Source organism: Streptopelia decaocto (assembly GCF_964273445.1).
Source record: "Streptopelia decaocto genome assembly, chromosome: 2".
In the NCBI taxonomy this organism is placed as follows: domain Eukaryota; kingdom Metazoa; phylum Chordata; class Aves; order Columbiformes; family Columbidae; genus Streptopelia; species Streptopelia decaocto.
In genome coordinates this window covers 120,505,666-120,521,009 of record NC_138655.1, presented here as the reverse complement: position 1 = coordinate 120,521,009, position 15,344 = coordinate 120,505,666, and the positions used below count along the sequence as shown (strand labels likewise).

The 15,344-nt window shown below is 39.4% G+C and overlaps 1 long non-coding RNA gene across 1 annotated transcript; it reads right to left on the bottom strand.

The window, feature by feature from the left end:
• Positions 1-1,224: 1,224 nt before the first annotated feature.
• LOC309436439 lies at positions 1,225-14,590 on the bottom strand. Its single transcript, XR_014183339.1, has 4 exons — positions 14,533-14,590; positions 2,942-3,034; positions 2,493-2,654; positions 1,225-1,307 (listed from the first exon to the last, which is right to left on the bottom strand). It is a non-coding gene; the product is annotated as an uncharacterized lncRNA (long non-coding RNA).
• Positions 14,591-15,344: the final 754 nt, after the last annotated feature.

Sequence of the window (15,344 nt, the reverse complement as noted above, 5' to 3'; positions counted from 1 at the left end):
AATCTCCTCCACCAGGGTTTCTCATGTTTGCACGGTGCATTTGCCAGGCAGTGCTGCTTTGATGGCATCTAACCTGCAATTAGCATGTGCAATTAAGACATAATGAATGTGTGCAATTGCATTATTTCAGGATGTAACAGTAGCAATATTTAGCAGATACTGCACTAGACACAGTGCTTATAAGCTCAACTGATTTATCAGCATTTACCAATTATGCCACAGGAAGGAGGGCAGGTATGTGACTGGGCCTTACCTACAGCTGATTTCCAGGGTGCACACACTTCACTCTCCCCTTGAAAGGCCATAGAAGCAGCCAACATGGAAGAGAGGCTGGGCAGATTTGGCATGGTTGAAAATGGGCGACTCAAGTGACACACTTAGCTTGCCTTTGCCTTGTCATAAAGTTCATATGTGACATAGCAGGAGAAAGCAGAACTTGGCATTCAATATTTCTTAATTATTGTACACTTGCCTCAGCATTTCATATCAGTTTGGTAAGTCAAATCCTGCTACACAAGGATTTAAAGATAGAAAATATTCAAGCATGAACTCATGCTGTGAGCTGTATTGTATGAGGAAGCCTTGGACACATAACAGATTTTTCAGGCTCTTACCTGGCATTCTGGGAATGCAACTCTACCATTTTGACCAGACTTTTCCTAAAGGATATTTCTTGTCCTTTAAGGGTCAAATGATATTTAAAAAGCATCTTGATGCATCATTGAATTATACAAATGAAAATACATTTCAATTCAATCTCACAGAAATAAAGATCAATCTGAATCTCTAGGTACAAACATTGAGTAGATAAACTGAGATGTTCTGCATGCCAAACTGCTGGTGTTGAAATGAAAGATCCCAGCAATTAAACCCATGGCCCAGTTCACCAAAGGTTTCCAGTTAAAAAAGTGGGAGTCAGAAACACTAAAATAATACATAACCAGCCTCTATTCATTATTGTTCCTCTATCACAGAAAATCATATTATAAATCCTGAGACAAGGACTGATTGTTCCAGGCACAATGAATTGTGTGAGTGATTTAGCACGTGGATCCAGCACAAAATGCTGAAAGTTCTCACAAGATGCACTAAGAGCAAAACTTGCCTCAACATCCCTTCTGTCTAAATATTTCCTTCCTTTCCTATTGAAAAAAGATTATTAGAAGTAGACACAAGAAATTACAAGCAGTCAATGGATCAGCTGATTTCTACCAGTACCTCACTACTTCCAGAACTTGGTTTTCCATCTTGAGACATGGTTCTTGTCAGTGACTAGGAGAGGAAGCTCATGGTCAGATCCCATATCACTAGAAGAGTAAAAAATAGATTAAATGACCCATTCTGCAAAGACAATTTAGCTTTGGCATTTGTAAGCAAGAGTAAGATAAATTTAACACAATTTCATCTCAGATGTTTATTAATGATTATAAGGGCACAGCACACAGATAAGCCACACCCCGAAGCAGGGTTAAACTGGGTTTCACAGTTTAACACTGTGCTGGCAGTGTGTTTTTTCTCTGTCTGGAGTGCTAATAGGTACCTTCTTCATATATATCTCTGCAATTTTAGATTGACAAATGACAAACACAGACTGTATTGATAAGGGTGTCATTTCCTCCACTTTCTATTAAAAATCAAGAGCTACAAAATAGACATTTTGTACATACTTTTCCTAGATAGGCAACCATGAGAAAATGACATTACTCCTTAAATGAGACCATCATATTGCACACCTGGGATGTGGTAAGGGGTCAGAAATAGTAGAAAATGTATGGAGATTAGCTAAGGTATTCACATCACACTGAAAGGTTAACCTATACCTTTGAGGAAATCAGTGCACATGTGGATTGGAGACCTATTTTCTGCAAATGTTAAAGAAATTCCACTTTGCTCTCATTTAAAAATACTACAGCCACTAGTGCTACAGAAAGGAACTGTGTTGCTTCAGTTTGACATGTGCCATAAGTGTCACAGTATCTGGCAACAGAGAAATGCACTAACAACATGAACAGAAACAAGACAGTAACACTTCAGTAGTAGTAGTGTCACAAAACACCACAGAACAAAATCTTAGCTGATGGAAGGTGACAAATCAAAAATCAAGTACCCACCAAGAATCTGGACCATAATCAAAACATCCTGACACTGTATTCTGTTGTTCCCTTCAAGGTCAAAAAAGAGAAGCAGAAAGGGTGGCAGTCCTGTCTAACTGCAGAAGCAACAGCAAAGTCATCCTGTCCATCTGGCACCCCTTGTGTAACCTGCAATCCACCTGGGGTGGCTGGGAGGCTGAAGAAGTCCTAAGGGCCCTGAATTTAGGATCATGAGAGCTGGCAAACCCAGAAGCACAAGGCAAAACATGATGAAGTTATCTGTGAGTATTACAGGGCAGAATTCAGGGCCCACACTGTGATATTTATTTTTATGTTAATATCAGCATGGGTTTTGGCTTAAATTCTAGTGGCTTAAGACAGCAGCACAAGAATACTCACTTCTAGGACACTGTTACAGGCACCTGTCAAGTGGTGCAGGGTGACTTTTGCTTCTATCTACTGTTCTGATAATGTGACCTCTTTGGGTATCATGACTTCCTTCAACTTTCCATACCATCCTCTTAGAGATGAGAAGTAGGAATGTCACGCAAATGCTGGGTCCTAGTACAATGCAGGAAATGAAAACAAAAACGTGTCATGTTTAAAGACAGCTTTCCGCAGGACAGAAAACATGACAGGGAAAGGTCAGTGACACCTCAAATGCAGAATAAGGAACAAACATCAAAACATTAAAGTAGGCATTGATGGTAAGGTAAAAAGACATGATTATTTCCATTAGTTTGCTCCAAGAACTTCAGCCCAATAAATAAATGCCTATCTTTAAAAAGCTCAATTTCATACAGCAAGAAGTCTATGTCCTCTCAACTAATGTGAGGGCTGATGACCACCTGGCAGAAGAAGTTGACTTTGCCTTGGTGAGGCTGGTATCCAAGCATCATGCTGCCCTTCTTCATCATCCTCTCCTTAATTATAGGAGCAACCTGAAAACAGAGACAAAAAATGGTTGAGGTCACACCCAGAAATACAGCAGATTTGGGCAGAAACTGTATTTTGTGACTTATGACATTTTTTTGAAGTGTCTCAGTTTTGCACCCCTTGCCTGCCTTCCCACTGCCTGCCCCAAGAAACATTAAAGCTGGGTTTCTCTCCTTGTGCTAACTAGGCTAAACCTGACTCCTCAACCTCAGTGGCCCTTCTTCCACCACGCCTGCAAAGCTACTCTCCCTAGAGGACACTCTCCATCAAACCCCTGTGAAGCTGCCAAAGAAGCCTGTGGGATGCAACACCACTCTTGTGCAAATGGAATGAAATCTCATAGGTGTCTTATTGCAGAAAAAGAACACAAGTATGACTGGCAGAGTCAGGTCCTTATAGCCAAACGCTTGATCTCATCTCAGCATGGCTATTAACCTTGTCCAGTTAATCATGTGCCTAACTTTAAGTGTGCAAGTAGTCCTGTGTCCTCATGCTTGAAACCGGTCATGAGCTTAAATGCATTGCTGGATTAAGTACTCTCTTCCTTGGAAGACAGAATTCAACATAATTATTTTGACAGAAGTATTTTTTAAATGTGTTGCATTTTAATACATTACTAATAACACTAAAGTATTTCAGAACAGTGCTTTCCTTCCTTTTGTGACGGTTTGACTTTGAACTCAGACAACAGGTGAATGGTCTAACCTTGGTTTTTGCATTAATTTATTTCAACTCTAAAATTTAGTGCCAGGAACTACCACCTGATCTGTAAAGAAAAATGATGATGTCAACCTTGCCTTAATAGCTTTATTTTTACATGGCACATTTTAGTAGGCAAGTCCCATACAACTTGCTTAGACAGAAACAGCTAAGGTTTTCAACACTAACAGCTTAGCTTTCCCATATTTGTTTAGTGGTACATGTCTAAGTTATGATTGTTTCAGAATGCAGATTGAATTAAGAGGAGGAGTGTTTACGGGTCTAACCTAATTTGCCTCTCTGATTTTGCTTTATCTTTGTGACAAAGCCACATGTTTTATTTAGTGTTTGTTTCTTAAGCTATGAAAGTGATGGAGTCAGAATTCCAATCGAAGTCCAGAGTGTGACATCAGTATGAATTACACACAGGAAAGCAATGAATGGCCTTTCAGAATGCAAGGTGTAATCAATTATTTTTTTGCATATTGCTGCAAGGAAAATATTAGAAATAAATTGTGAAAATAGGGAAACAAGAAAATAACAGTGAGGACAGGAACACTCAGAATTACAGCAGAAATGTTAAGAGGCAAACTGTGATAGCTTCAATCAGATTCAATAGCACCTTTTGCCATAAAATCTAATATGGAGCTCCAGGTGTGCCTCCTGCATAAAGATCCTAATGAGAGCTACCAATGAAATCACAATGCTGCTGCGTGTCTGCAATGTGTACATCATTTAGAAACAGAAGTCACCAAATATATCCCTATACCATCAACCACCTGTGTTTCTGTCTGCCTAGCAAATGATTCAAGGATTCTTCAATTTCCTTGTTTCATAGCTCAGAATCACTTCAGACTAACCTCCATTTAGCCCATACTCAAGGAGGAAAAACAAACAAACAAACCAACCAACCCACCCAAACCAAACAACACCAAAACCAAAACCAGCCACACCACACTGGAGTTGTCTTGGATAAACATGGAAGCTATTTTTTATATTCTGAAAAGAATGTTACTCAGCACAAAATCCTCTCTGCTTCAGATCAAATATTCCAAAGTGCATCCTAATAAACTACAGAACGCAGTACTGTGCAGTGCTAACACTAGGGCAAAATCTGGGTCTTATAATTGTTCTTGCCCATTTTCCAGTGGTTGAGTCAAATGGGAAGACTCCTCATTGGGAACACTCCTTGGTTATGCACACTAGTGCAACACATCTTCTCTTAGACAGTGAATAACTTTGACACAATAAAAATTTTCCTACAGTTTGCATGTGCTTCACCCTTGAACAGCAGATAAGGATACTAAGATCTCTACTCTTCCATTACTATTCACTCCAGCTCTGGCCCGAGAGAGCAATGACACTGTGACAATGCTTGGCAGTCATCATACCTAGGAGACTTTGTGCTGGGCACCACGTAGATACAGAAAGAATAAAAATTCTCCACCCCTGTACTTGACAAGAACCACCAGGCAACTACTTCTCATGGGATAAAGACACTACAATTGCAAGGGGAGAACTGAATTCTTCTTAATTCTTCTCAAGCTCTTCTTTAATATCCAAATCCCTGTGGCAAATCGTAGCATTCATTAATGTCCCATCAGAGTTATTTAATCTTTTTGTATCACATTATTGATTCTCTTTATCTCAACACCTAGTGTTCCACAATCCATCATCTCAAAATGTGTAGTAGCATAAATGGAAACCATGAAAGCAAGAACAGTTAGAGCTTCAGTTATTTGAGGACTGTCTATATACTGCATTTCAGTAGGTCTTGTCTCATGGAAAGAAAAGGCAGAAAAATATCATTTTCATTATCTCATTTATTATCTCATTCATCCTTCATGCTAATGAAGTTGTCCTCTTCATTTGAAGTGCATCCATCCCTTTTTGATGGCAAAAGAAACACTTCCTACTTAAAAAAAAAGAAAATAAAACATAATATGATCTTATGGGCTTTTGACAGGATTATTTTTGGAAAGACTTTCATCAAGTATTCTACATGTTCTATTTGCTAACATGATGCAGTCAGTATAACAAAACTCTCAAGGATCCTATCCACAGAATGTAGTAAGGAACAGAATAATGCACTAATGCTTGAGTACACGTCTCACAAAAGAATTATAAAATGATACATGCATGCTAAGGTTTGAACTTGAGGATCACAGGGTATGGCTGCTTACTAAAGGAAAAGGCAGCTACCACTTTGCAGCAGAAAAATTAGACCTGTAAGGAACTAATTGCCTAGTGAAGAGTTCAATGAGTTTAATTCCCGCTCAAGTCAAGGAGACCCGAGGATGCTCAAATATCAGAAGGAGCTGTGCAGCCCTGTTCAGGATAGGCTCCCCGGAAAGCAATTTAGTAAGAGTTAGATTGCTTCACCAGTCCAATTATTTTACTATGGAACTTACTTTAAATTGTAAATCTAATTCTTTATGTTACCCATCAGTGGAACAGCCTCAGAATTTTAAGTGTAATGTGTCCTAAAACTCAAGTTCTCTCATTTGCTCGCTTCACCATTTCCTTCCCACTGCTGGCCTCCCCTGTCAATCCACTCTGGAGATTAATATTTCAAACACTCACTTCAGCAGCATATTAGCTATCAGACATGCCCTTCTTCCACCTAGGATGGTGGAGAGGAGGTGCAGTCTGTGGAAGGCCATCCATTGAACTGTGCAACCAGAGGTCCAGGGAACTGCTTTGCCTGAGGACTGATGGGGGCATCACAGTGTCCTCCTGCAGACCTACACAGACACTCTAACATCTTGTGCTTCCTTTACTTTTAATAGGAGAAGTTTTTAAATTAGAGCAGCAATGATATGGCAGTTTAGCTCCTTCTCCATTTACCTGGGTGTTAGGATAATCTCTTTTCCCACCTTCAGCCATACAACAAACAAGAGAAAATTTTATCCCTAAAGTGTAAACGTTTTCTATCAAGAGTCCAGACAAGAGCTGACCATCACAGATATTCACATGGAAGATGCCAGCACATACACACACACAGAGCACTATGATATGTAGCCAGGACCAGCGTGGACACCACAGCTGAAGTATCTAGTGCACAAGGAGGATCAAGAAAGCAGTCTCCTCCATATCTCAAGTAACCTCAAAGAGAATGATTCTGCACAATTGTACCACAGGGCAATACCTTAAAATCCACTGTGCTTGCCCTAATTGACTCACCAATAGCAATGAGTGCAAGTTTCTCCACTACTTCAAGAATTTCCCCCAAGCTCAGGCCATGACCACACAACATGCTTCAGCAATCACCATTAAAGAATGACTCACCAATAGAGTTGAGCACATTCTCAGTAGGAGAAGCACATACCTAGGGTTTTCAAAAGCTAGTTCCCAAGTTTGGACACCTAAAATCCTTTCAGAAGACTTGAAACACCAATTTGACATAACAACTACTTCCAGCTAGCAAGGCCTCCAAAACTGTTTTCACAGTGGTCAAGCTACACAAGCCTCATTCTTAAGCCAAGAAAAATTTCCTAGCACACGGGTTTCTTGTGTAAAGTGAAATCTCCAGAGCAGCTCTGTTAAATGGGTGATGTTCCCACTGCGTTAGTCATGGCACAGTATTATGATTTGGAAATCATTTACTGTAAGTTGCCTCCTGTTGACCAGAATAGACATTTTTAATTAGAATTGGTTTGTGCAATTTGTTCTAGCTACCAAAAAAAAAAATCATAATAAGACAACCAGATGCCTAGCTTTTTTCAAATCATACAATTCTATTAACTTCTAAAATACATACTCCACTACTACCACCTTATGGTTCAAGTCCTATACTTAGTCTAAAACAGGCAATGCTTTCTGATGACAATTGACAGAAAGGAGTAATGAAGTTCTTTTGTTCATATGAGGTTAGTCCACTGAGCCCTTAACCTCTGCTGTACTAATGCTGCTGGGTGCAGATAACCAAATAAGTTGTCCTAAGAAGAAGGAGGATTTCTCAACAAATGTTCTATGTCCTTCTTCTTGCTTAAACAAAGACATAAGCACCTGCTGGTTTTAATTAATCCCCCATTTTTCTGCTCTAATGTTGTCTCTGACAATTACAATGAACAGATATTCTGTAAGAGCAAGCAAGCTCAGTTTCACAGAAAAGGATTGGAAGGGACCTCAAAAGATCATATAGTCCAATCCCCCTGCTGGAGCAGGAACACCTGGATGAGGTTACACAGGAATGTGTCCAGGCAGGTTTTGAATGTCTCCAGAGAAGGAGACTCCACAACCTCCCTGGGCAGCCTGTTCCAGTGCTCTGGCACCCTCACTGAGAAGAAGTTTCTTCTCAAATTTAACAACTTTAACAGTCTGAACAACCGCAAAATAGTTTGGAAGACTGCACCCGACCTTGGTTATGAATTGTTTTCTCCATGCCCTTGCTTAATCTGTAAGGGATCTCATTTTAGACCTAATCCAGTATTTTGAAACTGTCCCATACAAATTATTTTCTATGCCTCTGACACTGTACCTCTGTTACCTGAATGCTACTTGTACTGCTGCCATTCTCACAGACTCTAGTCATATCAGATGCTGACATATTGCAACATCTTTTCCAAACTGTAGACTCTTTAAAAGCAACATGCTGTAAATTTTGTATTTAAACACTAAGGCTACAGGAACAAGTTGTAAATTTATAACAATGCTGGGTAAAAATATTCTGCTGAGCAGTTTATTTACAAAAATACATTTCTTCAGGCGAAAAAAAAATTGTGAATTTGACAAATAGTACAAGTGAGAAGATAACATTAACCAGAAAAATAAAGGAATCAGAAAAGCCTGAAATTTTCTAAAAAAGAGGAGTATTTAGAATATTTTTTTCAAAATACTGTTTTCAATTAAAACTTAAATTCAATTGGCAATTGACACATTTTTATTGCAGCAAGTAGAAAAGGACTGAAGAAACTGAAACTAAGCAAATTGTTTCATTTTAGCTTGTCTGAAAACAAAAATTCTTTCTGGTCAACTAAAACCAAGAATTGCTTCCAGTTTCTTAATTCAATGGCCAAACCAAAAAAAATCAATTATTTGCACAACCATAAATATGTAGGATCAAAAGTGCTGACACTGCTTAACTGAAACATCTGTAGAATTTTTGCCCCCCCCCCAGAAAATACAGAAAGTATGAGAAAATTCATGGGACTGCCTGTTCTGTCAGCAAAATTTGGCTGGGAATCTCAAGTAGTGTGGATGACTCTAGACGTGGTATCCCAGCAAATGCTACAAAGCCAGAATGTCTATAAAAATGGTGTTAATACTAGCAACTGCTATCAGAAACATTTTTTCCAAATCTTTTGGACAGTCCCCAGGTCACTGAGCATCTATGCAACATAAAGCTGAAGAACTATTCCAGCTGCCGGCCACAGCTACTCCCAGTCACTGGATCCCATTCTGCTCCTCCTGAAATTCATTTCAAAATTGCCACAGACTTTAATGGAAGCAGAATGCAATTATCTAGATTTCCTCCTTATGTACCTGCTTCAGGTGGCAGATTGCAAACAGCCTTCAGCTTTCACTAGGGAAAGCCACACTCGCAGTAAATCAATAACCTTTCTAGGGATCCACAAAAGCAGGCTAGGCTGTATTGGAGGGACAGGAGCATATTAGCAGCTTAAACTATTTTTCTTCCTCAAATACAGCCTTGATGAAATTTTCCAAGGTACTGAATACTGCACTAGAAATTGGCTGAAGATTTGTAGCTAGAAGACAAAAAGTTGCCCTTTGACTAAATGGAAAGATCACATTCTCATGGTTTCAAAAAAATGGAAAACACATTTTGTGTTATTGCCTCAATTATTCCTCGCAATGGAAGATGAGTTTATACGCAACAGTGTCTCTCATCTGACCACAAAAATCTATTTTGGCTCTCCCAGAAGGGGCAAATTTTCATTTAGAAGTTCATGAATGTTACTTAAAAGGCAACTTGTTGGCTATTCAAAGTCTGACAAGTTATGCTTCCTGCTAGAAATTTGGATTCACCTGTATTCTTAAGGAAACAACTACTGTACAGCAATTGCCACAAAAAAAAATTAAACAAAACCCTAATTCAATGAATTATTTGGACATAATTTTAAACTTTTACATATGGACTATTAATTTCAGTGGATCTTCACAATATTGTTTGTTATTTTGCTTAAATGATGGCACACTGGTTCAAGTACTGGATACAGACTCAACAAATAGCACTGGTCCCTAACCCTGCCAGAGGCTGTTTGGACAAATTACTCCATCTCTTGTGAGTAACAGGCTTCTTTTTTCCTTCGCAGGAGGCATCCCTTCAGGGCTTCAGAAGGGTTATTCCTTCAGGGCAGTGAAGTCTCCATGTGTTCAGACAACTATTGTAATCAGCCCTGATACCTCATGGGTGCTTTGTACCCTAGTATGATATATATTAAATCAGTTCCATGCTAAATAGATCTCACAATCATTTGTCACAGCGTATCTGCCATATTTCCCAGTGTGAGTGCAGAACTTAACTTTGATATCAATGATACTAGTCAGTATTACGAACAGTAGCTGGCATTTTAATATCAATCATTGGATGCAATACAAGTGAACAAAACACTTTCCTTGGTTGGCTGTAATCACAAAACTAGCTAAATACTGTAAATATTTGGAAGCAATAGAGCTTTCAACATATTATAACATGCAGAAAGTATATCCTCCACTGTTAAATATATTTTCCTGCCTTGTGCTGCAACATCAGTTGTTGGCCTTAAAACAATAGACTTTTTTCCTTTTGGTGATAATTAAAAACAAACTCAGACCATTTGTCAGCTGTCACCCCAACCGGCACAATCGAAATACCAAATATTTGCACACCCAATCACAGCTTTGTTCCTGTAGCCAAGGCACTCTGTAAAACCCAAACATGTTTTTCTTTTGTCTAGAATTTGTTCTGGGCCTGCATCCCTAAACCACTAATAAATTATTGCCTTACGCTATTGCGCCAGTGTTCCCCTTATGCCACACCAGGCAACAAAAAGAGAAATAAGTGCATTTGTCAAAATAGCAGTAACCACTTCCGCATTTTTTGGAGCAACCACCATATCAAAGGAGAACAGATACTGCTGTATTTTTGTCCCAGTACTGATGTTCTCTGTGCACCCTCAACCCAGGTCTGTGCAGTGTGTCTATGCTATCGTATTTTGCACATGATCTTCTCACCCGTCGTTTTTTGCCAGAATATACAGGCAGTACCCAGAACAGAATCAGCACTTACAGATGTTTGTGTATGTTTTTACCTAGAGCTAAGTGGAAAGTGTAGGTATTATGAAAACTCCAAAGGCTAGCACACAGCATTATGAATCCAGCCCTCCGGTCTGTTTGAAGAAGAGTTGAGTACTAGTGGTTTTATAAAACCAATTATTTTAAAAGCTTTCATAGCATATACAAGGTTCTTCCATGCAACATTTTGTGAAGTTCTCATTTTAGTGACTGGGTTTTCCAGTCTTTCAACCCTGCCAAACACTTTCTCCATCCAGGATGTCATCTTGAAAGTAAGAGTAACTAAAATAAAAAATATCCTTTTTAGTTTGAATGCATAGGGATGAGCTTTCGTTCTAATCCACTGCGAGAAAAAAAGAAGTCACGTTGCAATGTGAATGTCTGCGGCTGGGAGGAGCACTTTACAATAGGAATATTACATTATTTGGTGACACAAGTTCAAAAACTTGACACACTTCTGGTGTCGAAAAAGAAATATCACTTCAGCAACTTGGAATGAGGCCCAACTGTTAAGATCTTATTTACTGCTTGCACAGGTCAGCTTCCGGCATAAGGTAGGACCACCTTCTGTATTTGCATTGCAGTAAGGATTAAAGAGCAGTAAGGTATCCCTGTTCATATTCTTTAACCAGATCTAAAGAAAAATGAGTATTCCAACAAAGTTAGGTATCTTGTGTGTCTTTTTTTCTCCTTTATAAACATCAGAATGACCTTCTCAGAGGCTGCTTACAATAACCTGGAGGGCATGAGGGGATGGTGTCTACCACAACGCAGATCACTACCACAAAAGGAAGGCTGCTATCTGATCAGATCACCCAATTTAACAAAGAAAATTATTGCTTTTCCCCCTCCACCCAGGAAGTTGTAAGACAGATAACCGTCAGTTACTAGAATTATTTTGCCTACCTGATACTCACTTATTTAAAGCCAAATCTGAATATCAAATAAAGGCCACCAAACCCATGCACATGGAGCCCTAACAAAGTCAACAATACTTTTCTCACGTACATCTTGTCCCAGGAAAATGTTCATTCCAGCTTCACCTGCCTCCTCTACTCATCCCCAGTAAGCATTTCTTTTTGTTTTGATTTGGCAGTTAGAGGGGGAAAGGCACACTGGACTCAAAATTTAGCATCCCTCTTACAGAGATTTGTAACAATATACCTAGCACAGAAGGAATACATGGAATCCAAAATTTGTTAACCTCCAGCCTACTCTACACACCTATAGACATGGCTCAGCATTCAGAGGCACAGATTAAATCCTCTAATCCTGAGCCAGCCAGTCTGACCATGTATCTGACATCATCTCCCTGGACTTGTGCAAAGCATTTGACACTGTGTCACACAGCATCTTTGTCTTTGGAAAGACATGGATTCAACAGATAGACCACTTAGTGGATAAAGAATTGGCTGGATTGTTGTACTCAAAGAGTCACGGTCAACAGCTCAGTGTCCAAGTAGGGATGAGTGATAAATGGTGCTCCTCAGGGGTCAGTACTGGGACTGGCACTGTTTAACATCCTTGTTGGCAACAAGAACAGTGGGATTGACTGCACCCTCAGCAAGTTTGTTGATGACACTAAGCTGTGTGATGCTGTTGACACGCCAGAGGGAAGGGATTCTATCCACAGGGACCTTGACAGGCTTGAGAGGTGGGCCTGTGCAAACCTCATGAAGTTCAACACGGCCAAGTGCGAGGTCCTGCACATGGATTGGGGCAATCCCAAGCAGAAATGCATGTTGGGCAGAGAATGGATTGAGAAGAGGCCTGAAGAGGAAAACTTGGGGGTTAGGTTGATGAAAAGTTCAACATGAACTGGCAATGTCCACTTGCAGCCCAGAAAGTCAATTGTGTCCTGGGCTGCATCAAAAGAAGCATGACCAGTAGGTTGAGGGAGGTGATTCTCCCCCTCTATTCCATGTTCATGAGACTCCACCTGGAGTACTATGTTCAGCTCTGGGTTCCTCAGCACAAGACAGAGATGAACTTGCTTCAGCAGAAGAAGGCCATGAAGTGGGGCCATGAAGTGTTCAAGGCCAGGTTAGATGTGGCCTTGAGCAACATGGTCTAACAGCAGCATGGCAGGGAGTTGGAACTAGATTATCTTTGAAGAACCTTCCAAACCAAACCATTCTATGGTTCTATGAATCTATTCACTCTGGACCATGGCAAATGCCACAATTTCCCTTAATGCCACAGCTACTTATAAATCACACCAAAAAGGTAAAAATGGTACAATTAAAAGGAAAATAATAGCAAGGTGAGAAAAAAGTGAAAAACTTGAATGTTTTTGCCAGGTTTCCTCACCAGCATAGATATTTTTATGAGTGAGTGAGCGAGCAAGAACAATCTTTTTATCTTTCAAAGCAGTTATGATCTACTATATAAAACTCATCCATTAAATTCTGCTAGATTTCACTTCCATTACTGAAAAGGTTCTGCAGAATTCAATAAATACAAATAATCTTCCTACAAAATTCATAAGGTCTGCAATTGATCAGTGGCTCCAGAAAAGATTCTCTACATTAATCAACATTGACCTACAGAAGTCTGCCATTGAAGTCATGGGGAGTTTTATAGCTGAATTCACCCACAGGAGAGTTAGACTAACACAAGTTTCCTTGCATCTCTCTTAAACCTGAAAGAAAGGTCTAAATATCTGCTGAATGGATATAAATCTCAAATATTTGCTACTGCTTCTAGAGGAACTCTTCTCAGTTATGAGAAATTTTGTAAGACTTGTAGATATTTCTGACCACACTGACCTGTTTGGACAGTAACAAGAAATTCTTCCCTTGTAGGCATGAAAAAGAAATATATTCTCAATCCTCTTGAGACACCTACAGTTAGAAAGGAATCTGTGCTTAAACATCTGAAGCATAAAATGAAATTGGTAGTCCTAGAAAAAACTTTGTATCTCAATACACATGAAGGAGTAGGATTTCCCCCCACAACTATTTTTTACATCACTCACAACGTTACGTAAACCATAAAGACTGCTTAATTGAGCATACGATGCAAGCTACACACTTCTGTGGCATTATTGGCAATTGTTTTCTTTCTAGACATTTCTGAAATATCTTATCAAGCAACAGTAAGGAAGGGCAGTTTTACATAAAAAAGGACAGAGTTAAGGACCCAACCTTTTCTTTTTTCTTTCTCTGTTTGCAAATTCAATATTTTCTTGCAATTTCTTAAAGCAGCATTTGATGCAGCAGGAGGGAAGTGAAGCTTCTCTCTTCTGCTGAAGTTGGTGGTAGGAAACAGAAGAGTGCTAACATAATAAGTAGATACTCATTTAAGCGAAGGCAAGCTTAAGATTTATTGACCTGAGAGTAAGAGGTCAATATTTATTCAGAGAATAATAAATCTTGCTACTTGGTTCTAACAGATGTTAATCCAACGTATTATTAAATCCAACCCATTAAAGATAATTAGATTGTGTGTTCTCATGAGCCTTGTTGCCAATAGTCATTAGTATTGCATGGGTCATAATTACTGTGTTTTGATAATTAAATCATATAATTTCCAATAAAATTAGATATCTGGGGATAGAAATACTCACTTCTCTATACCATGACTATCTTTTTTGTACATTTAATTGGATTCTTCCTTCATGCGACTGTAGACCTTCCTTCCATTCTTCTGCCAGGACCAGCACAGCTAAAGAATCAAAAGTTCTGTTTGAATTACACCATTTTATAAATTTTCTTATTTGTCTTTAAAACTTGATACTCCTAAAGGGCCACATCCATCTACTATTCATGCACTAGGCAGGTAAGGAGCAGGGATACAAATCAATAAGCAGCTGCTCTCAGGAAAAAGAAAAGGGAAAAGAAAAAGGAGTCACACTCCTAAGTATACATAAAAATCTATTTTGGGGTTCTACAATGCCTTCCATCCCATACTTCATAGGTAAGAAGAAATACTACCATCTCCATTTTAATCTCTGAAAGGAACTGAGGCAAACAGAAATGAACTAACAACCCAGATCTTAACCACAACTCTAAGCTAGACATTGCTCAGGTGCAAGTGATTTAGTAAGCAGGATGGAGTATTTTTAGTGCAAGCTTGTCTTGGAAAAACTCTTGCAGAATACACACAAACTCACCACCATTTTTGTCAAAGTCCTTCCTGAAGGAACCACAGCTGAACTCAGGTATCAGGTTGCAATGCAGATGGCAGCTCCTCCTTAGATGGCAGTGTCCCACTTGCAGTGCAGATGGCAGCTCCTCCAGTGGTTAGCCCTCCATGCACACCCAGTCCACACCTAGGGCTGGTGACTGGTGTAAAATTCACTGTTGGCGAAGGCTTAGTGAGGACATGAGGGATCACAGAAAATCAAGTCCTGGTTGTTGCATCTTCTTTATGCCACAT